This window comes from Chiroxiphia lanceolata, chromosome 3 (assembly GCF_009829145.1).
Source record: "Chiroxiphia lanceolata isolate bChiLan1 chromosome 3, bChiLan1.pri, whole genome shotgun sequence".
Taxonomy (NCBI): domain Eukaryota; kingdom Metazoa; phylum Chordata; class Aves; order Passeriformes; family Pipridae; genus Chiroxiphia; species Chiroxiphia lanceolata.
Window position 1 is genome coordinate 113,135,524 of NC_045639.1, and position 17,383 is coordinate 113,152,906.

Genomic DNA, 17,383 nt, shown 5'->3' on the forward strand with positions numbered 1-17,383 from the left:
TAACCAGACACTGTAGGAAAGCTGGATAAACCACTAAGTTCTTTCCCTCAAAGCCCATAATCTAAGTCCACCTTAACACATCACTAAATACAGGTATTTGTGCCTGTCCTCCTCTCCAATCTGCAACTGTTTTCCTGCACAGTTCAGATGCTTTCCCAGCTTTCATCTCTTGGCATTAATTTAACTTTTTTTTTTTTTTTTTAGACATCGCAGGGGTGCAGACTGGCTCGCAATGACAGCCCTGTTTGGTTCAGCTAATATCTGGGCTAGCTTTAGCCTCAGGCTATGGAACAACTCCTTGTGAGCCTTCTGTGAGATAAAATGATAAGTAGAATCTTTAATTATTATTATTTTTAAATTGATACTATATATTGAACTCAAAGAAGCGGTAGTCTGTATTTAATTAGAGAGAGAAGAAAACCTGACAAAAAATTTCCTCCCTTCACCCCTTCCCCTCATTTTTCCCATCTGAACTCAGTCCCTCAATCAGGTGGCAATAGGCAGAAAAAAGATGACGCCAAATCCCTCAAAAACTCTTTGTAGATAGACAATCTTGGGCCATAATAGGAACAGGACTATAGCTAGGGGATGCTAATATTTTTTTTCAAGCTCTCTGTCTCAGATCGGCACCTTCATTTCTTTTTTTCCCATCATGCTGAAGGCACAGCTCTGTCCTCATCCCTGGATCAACAAAATTCAGTATTTTAACTTCTCACTGCTGAGCTGCAGCAGAGGAGAAAAGGACTTGTGTGTTTACTGCCAGGCAAGCTTGCAGAAGTGGGACCAAGACAAATCTCCTGCCAGACATTTTGGCTACATCCCTGCTAGTCGGCTAAGGAAGTGTCAGGATCAGCTCTCCGTCCCTGAGGCCACCTGGCACAGCCCAGACATTTCCTTAGTGTTAAACAACCTCACCTCCAGAATAAAGTAGCCAAGTCCAACTTGCCTACTGGGGACAGTGCCTGGTGTGTGCTGGCTCCTGAGCTGTGCCTGGGAATTGTCTGGGGCGGCACAAGCCTGGATCACCAGCATGCCAAGGACCTTCAGAACAGTCTCAAAAACTGTCAGATTCCGGTGTTTGCTCCAGTGCAATGGTGCTGATTTGCTAATTGGCACAGCCAGAGCCCAGGCAGGTGTGCACATATCCATGGTTGGACTTGATGTTCCTAAAGGTCTTTTCCAACCTTAATGATTCTTTGACTCTATACACAGACACACACACGTGTGTGTGCATGCAGTAGGCATCAGTGGGGAAGCATGTGACTTTTCCTAATTACACCATAGCCTCATCCCCTTCCCATCAGCTTGTTGAAGTCAAACAGCTTGTGTTGGGTGAGCAGTTGCTTTTATAGGTAGATTTTCCATGTCGTTGCTTGCTTGGTTTTCTTTTGCTAGATTTTTTTCCTCTTCTGCAATTCACAATATTGGTGCCTACTGCTTTTCACAGATTCATTTTACATCTTTATGAGTCATTATAGAGGTGGCCTTCCAGTATCTGAAGGGAGCCTAGAGAAGAGATGGAGAGAGACTGTTTACAAGGGCATGGAGCGACGGGACAAGGGGGAATGGCTTCAAACTGAAAGAGAGTAGGTTTAGATTAGATATTAGGAATAAATCCTTTGCTGTGAGCATTGTGAGCCACTGGCACAGGTTGTCCAGAGAAGCTGTGGCTGCCCCATCCCTGGAATTGTTCAAGTCCAGGTCGAACAGGTCTTGGAGCAATCTGGAATAGTGGAAGGTGTCCCTGCTGATGGCAGAGGGTGTAACTAGATGGTGTTTAAGGTCCCTTCCAACCCAAACCATTCCAATATTCTGTGATTATGACATCTAGAAGAATGAATATGTGTTGGAAGTTAAGTCAGCAGGAACTAGGGGAGCTTGAACAGCAGTGCTCCACCATGGATGACTTGATCTCTCTCAAGTACGTACAGGTGGGGAAAGGTCATTAACATCTGTGTAGACAAGTGCAGACAGATGTAAACTTGCGTTTTAAGCTGTCTAGACATGAACCAACTGCTGCCTACAGTCTGGTGGACACCACCATGATCTGAGATTGCATTTCCATGGCAGCCTGAGCCAGTCTGGCTGTATCTATTAAAAAAGTCCATCATGAGTTGAGTACAGGCACGAGTCTTTGTCCCTTATCATCTCTATGGATACACTTAGCAAAGCTGCCATAGTTTTGATCCAAGTCAACCAACACACCCAGTGCCTGGTGATAGTTCAAGGCTAGCAGGAAAGAAGGATTTGCATCAGTAAACTCTTGGGTTTTGTGTGTGGTAGGACACGGGAACAATCAGTGTCTTGTCATGTGGCTTCAGAATAACTAAGGAATGGTTCTACCGATTTGTTACTGTAGATATTCCTCAAACACTGGCTTGGATGGTTCTGTCACATGCTGCTATCCAGTCACATGCTGCTATCCACCTTGACTCAGGTAATCCAAATGTGGGATTGAGTGATCTGACTGAAAACTAGTTCAAGGCAAGAAACATATCAATTTTAGCAACCAATGCCTGTTGTTCACCACCTTTTCTCAGTGAAAGAAGAGAGAGCAGGTCTGTGGACACAAGACTAGGGAACAAAAGAGCACAGAATCATAAAATCATAAAATGGTTTGGGTTGGAAGGGACCTTAAAGTTCATCTCATTCTAACTCTCCTGCTGTGGGCAGAGAGAGGAGACCTTCTGCTACCCCAGGTTGTTTCAAGCCCCATCCAACCTGGCCTCGAACATTCCCAGGATGGTATCACTCTGTACTTGGATTAATTTAGTCTTTTCTGTATCTGCTGTTTGACTAGAAGAACTGAACATCCCCAAAGATGCCCTGGGAAGTTCCGTGCACTGCATCAACCGGCGGCTTTATAAAGAATAAAACTTCCTTTGGACCATCTCTATCAGGCCCAATAAAATCACACGCATTTTTATAGCCAGACAAGCAAAATTCTAAGTCCTAACTAAACTGCCTTGCCCTTAAACAGGCTTCATTATTGCAAGGTTGCTTCAAGGGTTCAAGATCTGACTGTGTATCTGTCTTCCGACTCTGTTGCACATACAGAGATATAAAAACTAGTCATTTTAGAAATATATTCAAATTCTGCTCTCACATATAAATACACCTAAATATGAACAAATTTTAACATATTTTCTAACTGTATTTATAAATGTAAATATACAGCACAAGTATTTAAAGCACCAGGATTAAAATCTTTCCTTAAGCAAACTGCCTCCCACTGAAAGGACACCAAGAGAATGATGGGGAAATGGGAAGCATTTGAAATGGAGGGTTTGAGTCCCTTAGTTTGTCATATTTGAATGACAATAGCATTAAAATACAGCAAATTAAAATATCCAGGTGTTCTAAGAGACTGTTGTGCTCACAGGAGAAGAAGCAGCAGAAGTGAACAGATAATTATTAGAAGCAAAAAATGTTATTGCTCGTTTGTTTTTACTATTAATTACAAATGCTACTACATCCTGCTACTAACTTATAGCACTCATATACAAGTGCAGAATTAAATCAGTCCATTCAAAATATCAGAGCAGGAAAAACAGCCTTATTTTTAACTTATTCAACAAATGCATCTTTGATGTTCCCATTTGTCCCCTTTCCTAATCTTTTGAAAATAAATAAATAAATAGATTCACGTATACTTAGATTTTTAGTCCAGAAGGGACCATTACAATCATCTTGGTTGTTTCTTTCCCAAAAAGAGACCTTATAATTTTATTCTTGTGTCTGACCCATAACTTTTCTGGGTTACCCTGTATCCTTTCAAGCTGTATATTTTTCTGATTTAAGGACTTCAAGCAACACAGAATCTCCTATATCCGTGGGTGAATTGATTTGATAGTTAATTACGATCATTGATAAGAATTTTGCTGCTCTTTCCAATCAGAAATCTTGTAGATCCAACTCTACAAAATGGGATTTTGGGCATCATTTTCTGCCAAATCACAGAGTCCTCATCCCTCTATAAATTAGTCATGCTCATCTGTAAAGGCTTTGGCCTTCTCTCTTAGTTTCTAAAATTACATTGATTTTGTTAGTGTGTTCAATCAGTCTTTCGATTTTACAACATCCAACAGTCTTTGAGCAGTAAAGGAGAAATTTTTTCCAGAGAGTTTGTGGAAACTGTTCAAGGTCAGATTGGACAGGGGTTGGAGCAACCTGGGGTAGTGGAAGGTGTCCCTGCCCACGGCAGGGGGTTGGCACTACATGGTCTTTATGCTCTCTTTCAACCCAAACCATTCTATGATTCCATGACTCAACCTCCAAAATACTTAGAAGTCCATGAAAACTCACCTGTACCTTACCCCCAAAAGCACTTTGCCTACAAAGTTTTTAAGGATTTTGAGAGCTTTAGATGAAAGCCATCACATAAATGTGCATTATTGCACTGCCATTATTACTGTGCTGTCATTTTGTCTTTGGCCTTTTGGAATAGTTTCAGCCTGCTCTAGCTCTTGCAGTTTAATTTCTTTTCTTTAACACCCCCCATTGAACAAAGGAAGTGTGGGGACATTAAAAATTAAGACTGTTTTTTCTGTATTATCGCTATTATTGCTGCAGGTTCATAGATTACTCCATTATGGCTCCAACTCATTAAATGAGAGCCAAGAATATGCAGAAATAACAGGTAGCATCTGTGTAAAGCAGGACTTGGAGTACTCCTTGCTGAGCAAAGATACTCAAGGAAAAGCAGTTGTTAGGTGGTGGTCTGATCCTACTGGGTGGACTGTTGTACCTTTAATGAGCTTTAATGGGGTTTGCTGCCTGTGTGCTTGGGAAAGAGAAAAACTCCATCTTCAGTTCCTGCTCACACCAGAGCTGTAAGGAATGGGGAGCAGAAGGTAAAGAAAGAGTGATTAAGCATTGGAGTAGCTGACCAGGGAAGTGGTGGAGTCACCATCCCTGGAATTGTTCAAAAATCATCTTCTGGCATCTTCTGAACCTTTGCTCGGTACAAAGACCACAGAAAGAAAGTGTTTAGATATTTAAAAAAAGTTTGCCTTGAAGGCTCTTATGGAGTGAAAAACTCCTTTTATAATCAGTTCTTTCTCATCCTTCCCCTAAAATAAGGGAAAAGGAAAGGCTGTGTAATGAACTTGAACCTAAGATTTTGAGATTTCATGGAAAAAACAACCAGGTCTTTTCTTTGCTTGAGACCCACTGAGAAAAAAAATCACTTTTGGGAAGATCATTCACACCACATGAATTAAAACCTACATAAAAATTTTTGCAGAATGACAACTGTTGATACCAATTTCAACGTCTATAAAATCCAGATACAAGTACAACTAGTGTGAGAAAAGTGTCCACCATTGCCACCACAGAAGAGATTATTCTTCTCTTACTTTAGCAATTGAAATGTTACATATTTCATTTAAGTTAGTCTTTTGGAGATGGGGTAAACACCCTCACAGAGTTGTTTGCCCATCCTAAAATAAATTTCTGAAAGTGATAAGGTAAAACAGTCTCTGGAGAAACATTTCTTTTACCTTTTCAATAGCAGGAGCCTAATTAGAGAGTCTAATTTAACCTAAATGGCTAAACTAGCAGAAATGAATCTCATATCTAGCTCTGCACATTCAATGGTGACTGAAATCTCTGTATCTGACCTCAGATCTGGTTGCAGATCAGGCTGAAGTCATTCACTGGTTGGGACCAGTAGTATTAATAATACTCAGTATTATTATGTGTTATATAACAATAACAATAATGGTTAATTATTAAGGGGACTGTTGTTGAAACTAGTGAAAAAAAACCCCAAAACATTAGTAACAGAAAAACTACAAGAATTTTTTTACAGAAGGCAACCCCAGCTGAAAAACAACTCAATGCAGCTGAACAAAGAACACTTAGAAGATTCAGGCTGCCCCAGTGCAAATTAATTTGATAGCATCTTCTGATTACTGTGTGTCTGACACAGTTTTAGCCTAAGATACAATCTGTCATGCTGGATTGCCACTGTGTGTTCTACACCAGGGAAAATATATATCAGTAAAATTACCATCTGTGTCATTATGTGACTACATAAATTTCAATCTCAGCATATTTGTTAGTTTTAATTCCCAGATATATTTTTTTTCTCTCTGAAACTGTTATTCATGTCAGCCTGTATTGTATAAACCATACTAAGTCTTTAGGGGTCTCTTCTTCAGATGCTGGAAAAAATCTAAGCCTGTGTTATTCGTAAACTCCAGGTCAGGGAGTGCAACACTTTATGTTTTGGTTTTTTTAAAGTCCATCCTTACAATTAAAACTGACACCAGAGGTTAAGGATCACATCTATGGTGGGTTTAAAGCTTAGCAGCTAATCACTCCCTCCCTCTCTCCCTCTCATTATGTCAGGGTTTCTGATGGGTTTCCATTCCACAAACACCATTTGATTAACCTTACCCATGCTCTAACACCTACCTGTGAAGAGATATGGGCTGCAACATGAGGAATGTGGAAAAGTCAGTGGAGGTTTAATTGGATTAATCCCTGTGTTCTACATCCACACTGGCAACCTTCGTGACAGCTCAGCTAACACGATAATGTGCAACAAAGGGATCTGGTATTCAGCAGGGTCCCACACCTTAGCTGGGGGGGATGCACCTGGGGAAGCTCCACTGTGAAACAGAATAACAGGCAGCTGACAACAGCCCTGCTCTGATATTGTCACAAATTGCTGGATCTGAAGAGCATTTCATTTTTTTGATGAGACTCATACTCCGTTTTCAGTGTTTCAAAGGGAGGGTTTTCAGCTGCAAGGTCCTGCCAGGCATGAGCTCTGCACTGCACCTTTTTCCTTTCATGGGAAAAGGAAAATCCCGCTAAGAGGTGGTCTGAGAGTGTTGGCACAGTGTCTGTGAGAGCAAGAGGAGGTGGAGGTAAGGAGCAATGCTGAAATGCCAGCATCATTTTGGAAAAAACACCTGTCCCACTGGTTCCCAGGGAACAACACAGATGTGGCCACACTGGATGGAGGAGGGAATGTCACCATGGATTCCAGCTGGGACTTTGTCCCACACCCACAGGCAGGAGGAAGAGCCCAGCACACATAAATAGTACAGAGCAGTGTTCCTACAGACATGAGCTGCATGGATGGGAAACCTCTGCTACAACCCTGTGTGTGACAAAGAATGCATTTTACCCTGCTATGGACCTCTTAATCCCAGATATTTTTCTCCTTAAAGCCAGCCCTTAATGAAGATATACCTGTGCCAGTCTCCTTGACCTTTGCAAAATCTCCTGACAGTATAACTACACAGTACAGATTTCTTGAAGTTCTCTCCTTTCCTGAAGGCATGGGACTCAACTCCAGATTAAGCCTGCCACTTGGCTGACTACCTGTCTGCTTCTGATCCTTCTAAATGGATTGGCTCATTTTATTTCAAAAAGTGCTGACTCCATCAAAACTCAGTGTCCAGTTTTATTCCAGCCCACTGCAGACCAACCCGAACAGCTTGATAAAAGATAAGTAGAGTAATTTAAATGACCTGATTTCATTGTCCCACATGTATTATAGATTTCAACTTCCAGATTCTGATGAAGTGCACATTCCTCTGTCCTGAAAGATTCCCCTAAACAGTTTTAGCTCTACTGGCAGCTATGAATGGTTATGATATACCCCATTCATCAAGTCCAGAGGGGGTGAGATTCATTCATCTCACTTTTTGAAATGGAAATATTACATATAATGAGGAATTGTGGTCCTTCTGTATGGTCAACACATACAACATCCATATGGTCTGGATGCCCTAAAACAACTCCTGGTATCTATAGGATAGGAATATGGGAGACTTCATGCTTCTAGATAAAGAACTGAAGATCAGAAGGGGCATCATCTTCTTGAATTTCTTGGTCTGGTTGCTTAACTTTACTTCCTTTGCCTTTTCTACCTGAATGTCAACCACTGTGGATGGTATTGGGAGTTACCAATGATCCAGGTAGTAGCTCTAAAGGAGGTAAAATATGAATCATGTCTAAGCACAGTTGTGTCTTTTTGCTATTCCATAAAGCACTTTCTAAAAGATGAAAGAGGGAAAACCACAGACATTGAAAACAGATCTCTCTCCACTCCTGTATCTCAGTCCATGTTCCTCTCTGAGAGTCAATGAAGTGGTTGGGTACTTTAATGACAAGTTAACTATAAGTTAACCAGTGCCAGGACCAGTTCTTTGAATACATTTCTATCTCCTAGCCACATAAATTATTAGTTTCTTTTAACCTCCAAAAGAAAATGTACCCACTGTAAAAAAAAAAAAAAAAAAAGTCTCTTCCTTGTGTTAATTCCCAAATGGTGTCCAGGAATGGTTTAGAAGAAGGTCAATCACATGAGCCAAAAGTAGAAAAGGCAGTGAACTACCATTTTAACAACAGGAATGACCAAGATCCTTTTCCCATGTTCATATACTAGCACTTTTTTACTTCCTAGTGTAGGTGCAGCTGTATATTCACTGTCATATCATGACCCATTCATGTCTGTAAAGCATCACTGCACATAATTCCCAGCTCATGTGAGTCCCAATCTCATAGGCTGTGCCTATTGTTAGAATATACTGAAGAGCAGGTTGTCATGTTCTATAAGACAGGTCTGAATCCTCCAGCCTAGAAAAGACATCAAGATTCTTTCAGCTCTGTGCCCCTGCTACTTTCTTAGCTTTAGTGAGCCTTTCATGGTCTCTGCTCTCGTGTCCTTTGGGACTTTCTCAGTCTTTTCTCTAGCAGTTCTTCAGTTCCTGCCTCAGAGCTTTTTTGTAATAACTTCTTACCTGAAAGTGTCTGTTTTGCCTCTTTTGAACACACACACACACACACACACAAAATACATATTAGAACAGAAATTTGTTCTGTCAGCTTGAAGTAAGGCATAGAATATCAATCATAAATTCATAAGATAGTTTAGATTGGAACTAACTTCTGGATATCATATAGTCCAACCAGCCATCAACACAAGTCCAGCTACCTGGTTGGTTTGGATCAGGTCCAGTCCTTATGTCTCATGTGGTTCTTTACCCAGACTAATTCTGGTGGGTATCCACTCTTTGTATTAGAACAGAAAAGCATGTGAGGCATTTGCCCCATCACAGAAGTTTATTAAAGAGTTTGGTGAATTAATAACACTGATTAATACTGAGAGAGAAGACAGGACTTTCTGACAGGAGAATCACAACCAGTTTGAGATTGCCCATTAGTTTTACACATGGATTTGGGTATATGTGAATTTGAAGACTGATTTACTGCACAATGAATTGAGACTGGAACTACAATGGAAAAAAGGTGGAGGTGGTGGGTAGAAGATGCTGGCAACACCTCTCAGCATATGTGAGACAACTGCTTTCAACACCTGCACTCCCAAGCTTGGATCTCCAATATACCAAGGGTTTTGATCTTCAGACCATGACAGAAGATGTCCATTTTCACTCTTCCCCCGAAGAAAAGTGACTGGTTTTATAGGGTTGAAGGGGGTTTGTATTTTACTGCCTTATTTGTTTGACTGACCTTTTAACCTGTGCACTAATTGCAAGGGGAAACAGAGAGAGAGATTTTACAGCAACATGAGTTTGGACAGAAATCCTGAACCAAACTATAGCAGTAGTAATAACTCCGAGTTTACAGACATCCAGAAATTATGAGCACATTGTACTTTTGGAAAATATATTAGGTGAGGGATAGCTTGTGTCCCTGGGGTAAGTGTTCTACCTCTTCGGTGACCCATAACTCAGGAGTGTGCCAGGCATTAGCACTTTGCAAAACATCTTCATTCTTCATGAACCCATAGCATTCAGAGCATCTTTCTTACTCAGCAGTGATTTGAGTCATTTTATTTTAACACTAACTTGACATGGTCAGCATCACAGATGAGGGGGAAAGAAAGAAAAGCGAGTCAGTGGAAGTGTATCTAATTTTTTATTAAATATATCACTGCTGCAATCTGACTTGTTGTACTGTAAGGGGAAATTACACACCATAAAACAGTCCAGAGAATGGATCTGATGCATAATACAGGAGCCTGCCTGGAGAAGAATCCATGTCACATAAAGCTGTAAATACATACATACAAATTCAGACACGTAGGCACATTGGGAAAACAGATTTTTACACTGTGTGTTGAATGAAAAAAAGGGAAACACGTTGATATGGCTTTTTTATTTGCCTTAATCTCTGTTTGCCAATATCAGAAGGCATCCCCTTGCCTTTATTATGACAGTCACTAAAACATTAAAACAGAGAATTGTCTTCTGTTGATACACAGGAACACCCAGAAACTGTTTCTGTTCCAGGGAAACAAGTCAGTTGGTTTTTAGCATTTAAAGCTACTTCACCAACTTTTCTGATTTAGGCCAAGGTGCCAGAAAAAACAACAGGACTTCAAAGAATCCCCAGTATTACTTTAGGTTCTGAGGAAGGTAAGCAATTTTTATATTCACACATCAAACAGTCTTAGGACGATTTCTCCATATAAAGCATATAATGTATTATATATATTATTTTATCTATCTATCTATATGTATAGATATATATGATAGAATAATTCTCAGGATTTTCAGAATTTGATCTGAAAGGAAATTTTTCTTAGAAAGACCTTACTATTATCAGTGAATATGAAATATTTCATATTTTATTTTTTGGGAATGGTGTGCAGTTGTGAGGAAAATCTATAAACTGAAAATATATTGCCTTAATTTTTTTCTAACTTAGAAGAATCTTCAATTTAAATAATATATAATTTATTTTTACAGTTTTTAAATCAATGCAATTGATCAGAAGTGAAATTTTTTGTTTGTTTATTTAAGTAAAAGAGTTCAGGTTTGGTCAGCTCTTATGTAAAGAGCACCTTTTTATTATCTCTCTATATTTTTCTTAGACATTTTCCTTTGTGCCAGCAACTGCCAGCCCTAAGTAACCTATTTGATGCTTGACCTTTGCATAATTCTCCCACTTTTCACACTTTTCAATGATTGAATTATTTTTATTATTGAATTGTTAAATTATTATTACTGCTAGATTATATATTGCTGAATTAAAACCTTATTATTTTAAGGTTCTGTGACTTGCCCAACATGACTAGGAAATATGAAGTACTCAGTGATAAGGTCCTTAAATTCTCCCTTTGCACCGTGCATCATAGTTTATCTATCAGATCAAGGTGTCACAGCTTGGTATCAGTAATTAACACCAAGGTTTCAACAATTAACTAAAATTTGCCATTTTTTTCCCTGCAAAAATTTTCCTCAAGCATTTTTACCTCTAACTGTGTTCCTGAGAGTTGTCTGTCTTGAGACAGAAAACAAACCGAAGTAAAGCAAAAACAACAAAACAAGCTTGTTTTGACAGCAGAAAACATTTTTTTTTATTATTCAATGAGATGAATATTTTCCATAAACATTCTCACTTTGAACAAAGAGCCAATTTCCATTCAAAGCTCTTTAAAGGGAAAATGTTCAGAGCAGACTGAGCAGCCTTAGGTGACTGTGTTTCACTGATGGGTGAAGGGAATGCTTAAGAGATGTCATGTTCATAAAGCTTTACAGGATCCTTGGGAAAGGCAGCCACTTCCTAAATATTAGGGGCTAATGTTTAATATTATTTTACCTTTGCCTTTTTCCTTTCCTTGTTATAAATCAGAGCCCTACAGAAGGAATGTGCACTTGTATGTGAAAACTACTGGGTTCAGATCATGCTGGGACTGTGCAGAAATGGAATATCTCAATTTATCTATGAAGAGATAAACACGAGCTGGATAGATCAGTTATGACACTGTCATATCAACAGCAATCAAGGGGCAGCAGAAGATAGAGGATCTTTAATTTTAAGTGATTAATTTTAATGGCATGCAGACTCCCATTAATCCTTACACTGCCTGTCATCCTTGGCCTTAATCCCACAAGTACTAAAGTTCATCTCTAGTTTACTCACAGAGGCAGGATAGCTGGGACTGGGTGCAGAGAGCGCAGAGCTCTGCTCAGCAAAGTTTAGCACCTGAAGAAAAGCCAATCAGACTTATCCCTTTTAAGAAAATCAACTTTTTTTATTTTCTGACACAGTAGGGATCAAGGATTCCTGGTTTATGTGATCCACACAGCAGTTATTTTCTATTCCAGTAGGATAAAATTTGCTGGGATATAGATTTTTCAGAGCAATTTCCTGGTCACGGTGTCAGTATCTTCTGGACTCTACATTGATATCACTAACCATAATGCTAATTTTGTTGCAATGAAATTAACTGTGTAAAATTACAAAAGAACAAGCTACAAGAAACTATATGTAAAGTGTAAATACAGTATAAGAACTATGATATGACACATTCTTCTCACTAATAGCTCTGGCTAGATGCATTATACTAAAGCCTATTTAAAGCCCAGTTTTCAAAACCTGAAACAAGAGAGTAAACCCACATTTTTTGCTCGTGTACTCTTCTTTAGCACCAGTTTCTGGAACTGGCTTGTTTTACCAATGAACCATTTTGTCTGTCAGCTTAGATTAGGTCAAATTAGTTCTCATTTCAATAACTGACAAAGATCATCTTTGACAACATCAGTGACCTCACATGTCCTGACAAGGGCACATAGTCAAAGTCTATAGGAAAGGAAGAAAAGTTTTATAAATTGTGTGCCAGAGGAATGTCAGTATTAAACTAACACTTTGATTCTTCTTTGGGTACATAAAGCCCAGAATGAGAGCTTCGTGTTTTCAGTTGCACTTCACAATTGTTTTTGAAGATTAATAAACAGATAGACAGACAGACAGAGACAAGAAGCAGGCAGGCAGGCAAAGATGAACTAAATAGGAAAACAAGTAATAAATTCATTATCTATTGTTACAAATGTCCTGCAAATCCAGGACTGTAATTATTTTAATTTTTTTTCCATTACTACCACAAAATTCAGGTCTATTATTCTAACAAGAAAATCTTTATAAAACCAGCTTAGGCACCTCCTAATTCAATCCTGTCATATGGTGGGACAAGACACAATCTGGAAATTATAGATGTGTACAGATACTTTTCTCACTTGGGGAATTTATTATCGCTATAGTACATATTCTTTAAGTGAAGCACTTCAGTTTCTCTGCTAAACCAAAATGACGGGAGGTTTTTTGCAAGGTGAAACCCGTTCTCGTGCACGTGAGAAATGCCCTTCTGGAGAGTTCCAAAGAAGTTTGTGTCACATCTGTGGTACAAAAGCCTTTGTGCAGGACCCATTCATGAGGGGTAAATGTCATTTCCAATAGAGTAAGTTGTTCAAGGAGGCAGAGGAATGCCTATCATTCCTGTTTCTCTTGACTAGACCTGACATTCATCTGGTGGTGTCAGGGATGGTTTAAGGATAGTGAAATGCATCTTCTGTCCTCCCATCATTCAAAGGAACAAAATGCCTGATAATCCTTTAACCAAGAAGATGCTTCACAGCAAACATGATAGAAGCCCTCAAAACAGGAAGATTTTAAGACAAAGAATTTCTTATCTCTCAGTGCAAATTAACTTTTTTTCCCTTCTGAAACAACTTAAGTCTCCAAACTTTTAACTCTTAATACTCAATTCTCTATATTTTTGTGTTTACATATCCCATCCTATTGTTTCAGGATATATGAAGGAGTTGCTATTTCCACTATAAGACACGGCTATCTCAGGATGGAATAAACCAATTGTGTTCAATAGAGGAACAAATTCTTTAAATTAAAAATTTGTCTGAAAAAGATGATATTATATCTAACAGAAGCTTCAGGATCAGTTGTAAATCCTTAAATTCTCCAGGAATTCTCCACCTTCTCTGTTTTCTCTGAAATCTGAAAACCAAGCATTAAAGATTTCACATATAACTCAGAAATGTTGTTACATAATTAAAGGTTAATTATTTTTAAAGGAGAATTAAAGATATGGATCTACTTGCATGAATATATGTAAATTTTATGGATGTATAGTATCATGCAGTGCATAATACAAAATACAGTAAAATTTCAGCGTGGCTATGGAGAGATGAGTCTATTTGTGTTCAAGATCAGGTTTGCATGGGTTGATTAGTAGTGCCTTTCTAATTTAAACTATGACACTTTTTCCTGACACCCCAGACTACTGTGTCTGATTTCTAGTTTGCATATAATTGTCATATATACCTAGAATTCGGCTTGACAATTCTCTGACCATGAGCCTGGATATCTTTAATATTATGAACTTGGATCTTAATAATATTAAGACAATATTAATATTCCAGAATTGGTTGTATGAGTATTTTATGTTCTGCTCAGTATTTGGCATGGCTCCTACTGGTGGAGATCCAGTTGCTCACCACCTTCGAACAAGCATCCAAGACAAGGTTACGAGCTGACCCATCCCTGGAAATGTTTAAGACTACATTGGATGGAGCTGGGAGCAACCTGGGATAGTGGAAGGTGTCCCTGCCCATGGCAAGGGGTTGGAACCAGATGATCTTCAAAATCCCTTCCAACTCAAACCATTTTGTGATCCTATGATTTACCACCTTACATGCCACTGAATATTACAAGAACAACCGCAAAACCCCAAGAAAGAAGTTGCAATATACAGAGCTCCACATTCCTTTCAGTTGCTGCTTTCAATTTACTGTGAATTTACCCTTTTGTTTGTTTTTATTATTTTTACCTTTGTCCTCCAAAGTGCATGTAGTAACTAGAAAAATGTTGACATGTAAATTATTAATTAGGCTAAATCACTTAATCAGATTTTGATACATTTGAAGATTCATTTCCTTTCCCCAATTAACCCATTAACCCCTCATCTACCGTTTCAGTAAGTAAACGGGAGGCTGTGTAAACCAGTAATATTTATTAAGTGTTGTGCCAATTAGTAAGGAATATATTTTTCCTAGGCAAGGGCCAAACAGCCCTCAGTCTTTTTTTTTTTTTTTTTGTATACACTTGTTTTTTTTTAATTTGGGTAGTGAAAGTGGTAGGTGTTGAAGGCTAAGTGTTGTATGCAATTGGAGGATGTTCAACTCTACTGATCACTTCAGATGGAAACTCTCAGTAGAAGGAGGAATTCCTTCATTTTGGTCAATCTATAAAATGTCTTTTTGGTACTAATGTGCTTGCTGAACTTCACTGCAGAAATGTCATCAACAAACATCTATTTATCCCAAACGGCACATTTTGAAATGATGATCTTCACAATAAAGGCATGTACACAAAATATTGCATAAAAGGGCTCACTGCCTCTGACAAAGATCAAATAAAACTTGGTTGGTTGATCTGTCCATGCCTATAGGGTATTAATGATTATAATATTGCGCTTTAATGGACTATGGACCCAATTTACATAACATTTACATGTCATCTACATACTTTACGGAATAAAAACCTAGTGATTTCAGAGGGAAAAAAATATCTAACACGTACAGATGTACTCTTCAAACTGATTTCTTCTTCACTTTTCAGCAGGAAGATGAGTTTTGACTTCACCCATTCCATCTGGAACCCAAATCCAGAGCAGAGAGATCATTGTTGTGCCCCTGCCAATACTCAGAGTGGGACAATGGCCATTAAATGACCATCAAACCCAATGAGCATTTCGCTTTCAAGGAAATGACTTTTTAAATAAAAATGTAAATGCATTAAATTGTTCCCTTTTTTGAGACATTTCTACTTTTCTGTGTTTCCCAACCTGGGAATCCTTGGCATGGCCGGATACAGAGATTTTTAAACCTCCTCACAGTTGTCCTGCACTTTTGTTCTGCATTTTGGGAAAATGGGAAGTGGGGATGACATAATGGTGGCTCAATCACAGTGCAGACTTTTTGCACACAGTTGCCAGTCACAGAGAACATTTAAGAATATCTGTTCAAGAGAGAAATGTAAAGAAACCCTTTGTTAAGTTCCTGGCGTGTCTTTCTCATTTAAAGCTTGGAAGGAATGCCCAAATGTCCTAAAAAGCTGAGATGTTCAGTAATGTCCCAGTGGTGGCTGAGTTGTCTGCTTTGGTCCCTGGAGGTGGGAGCCATGAGAGGAATCCACAGAAGGTACAGAGAAGCACTGCAAGGTTATTGTGTCTCTGAGCTAAAAAAAAAAAAAAGGTACCTCAGGGCACAGTTTTATGTTTAATCAGCCTGTGCATCTATAAAACTCTGATAAACCAGAAATGAAAATTACCAAGGCCAAAGGGATACCACACTAACCAGGACACATCCTATGCCCAGGATGAAGGTCCGTTATATAAGCACAAAAGCAAAATAATTTTGGAATTCATACAGGAACTGAGAATTTGGATTCTAGGTTCCTGATCTGTGGATGAGGATTTTATAAAATACCTAAAGAATTGCAACCTTCTATTGGAAAACGAACGAGAAGAAGAAAGAAGAAGAAAAAAAAAAAAAAAAAAAAAAAAAAAAAAAAAAAAGAAGAAAGAAGAAAGAAGAAAGAAGAAAGAAGAAAGAAGAAGAAAAAGAAGAAAGAAAAGAAAGAAGAAAGAAAGAAAGAAAGAAAGAAAAAGAAGAAAGAAGAAAGAAGAAAGAAGAAGAGAAAAAGAAGAAAGAAGAAAGAAGAAAGGAGAAAGGACCGGCGGAGAAAGAAGAAAGGAGAAAGGACCGGCGGAGAAAGAAGAAAGGAGAAAGAAAAAGTAAAAAAAAAAAAGTAAAAAGAAGAGAAAGAACAATATACAAGAAAAAAAAAAAAGAAAAAGGAAAGAAAATAGCATAAAACCCCAAAATAATCTAGGACCCAGTGCTCTGGACCTTCTGCTATCCACGTGTAGCAATCTGAAATTCGGATATCGGCAGGAAAGGAACTGCTAGAATTATGTAGCAGGCCGTGGGCGACACGGCTGAGGGAAATTCCATCATCTAAGGACCAGACAAGACCACTGATACCCAAACATGTATATTGTCCTATCTCATGCAGCAGGATATGGAAAGACTTTGTGATGGTGCTGTCAGTCCATGCAGAAACCCTTTGTTTTCTCCCCTCCCTTGTAATCCTTGTTTGGGAAATGTTAACCATCCTCCCCTCAGTGTAATCCAGGTTGCTGGAAATATTAATCCTCTTCCCCACACATGTAATCCGGGATGTTGAAAATGTTAACCATTTTTCCCCCATGTAATCCTTCTTACTGGAAATGCTAATCAATTGGGTTGTCCCCTAGTTGGCATAACCCGACCCTCTGCCCCCGAGACCCTTAAATAGCGTTTCACGTGTTCAATAAGATTCCAGTTTCTACCCCCAAACTGGGATCGTTTTAGTTTTTGGACCTTTACATTCATGGACAGGATGTTAACGAGAGTCAAAAGCAGATTTTTTTCTGATATTCTCATGTTAAATCAAAGGAAGTCAAGTCACCACCTGGGATTTGAAGACAAACTAGCATTTCCATGAGAGTTTTGGCCAGACATACTCTTTACAGCATTATCTGGGACTAAAACCCTAA

At 38.8% G+C, this 17,383-nt stretch overlaps 1 long non-coding RNA gene across 1 annotated transcript; it reads left to right on the top strand.

Moving 5' to 3' along the window:
* Nucleotides 1–1,864: 1,864 nt before the first annotated feature.
* Nucleotides 1,865–15,546, top strand: LOC116784763. The gene is made up of 3 exons (XR_004356235.1): nucleotides 1,865–1,931; nucleotides 10,334–10,400; nucleotides 15,403–15,546. It is a non-coding gene; the product is annotated as an uncharacterized LOC116784763 (long non-coding RNA).
* Nucleotides 15,547–17,383: the final 1,837 nt, after the last annotated feature.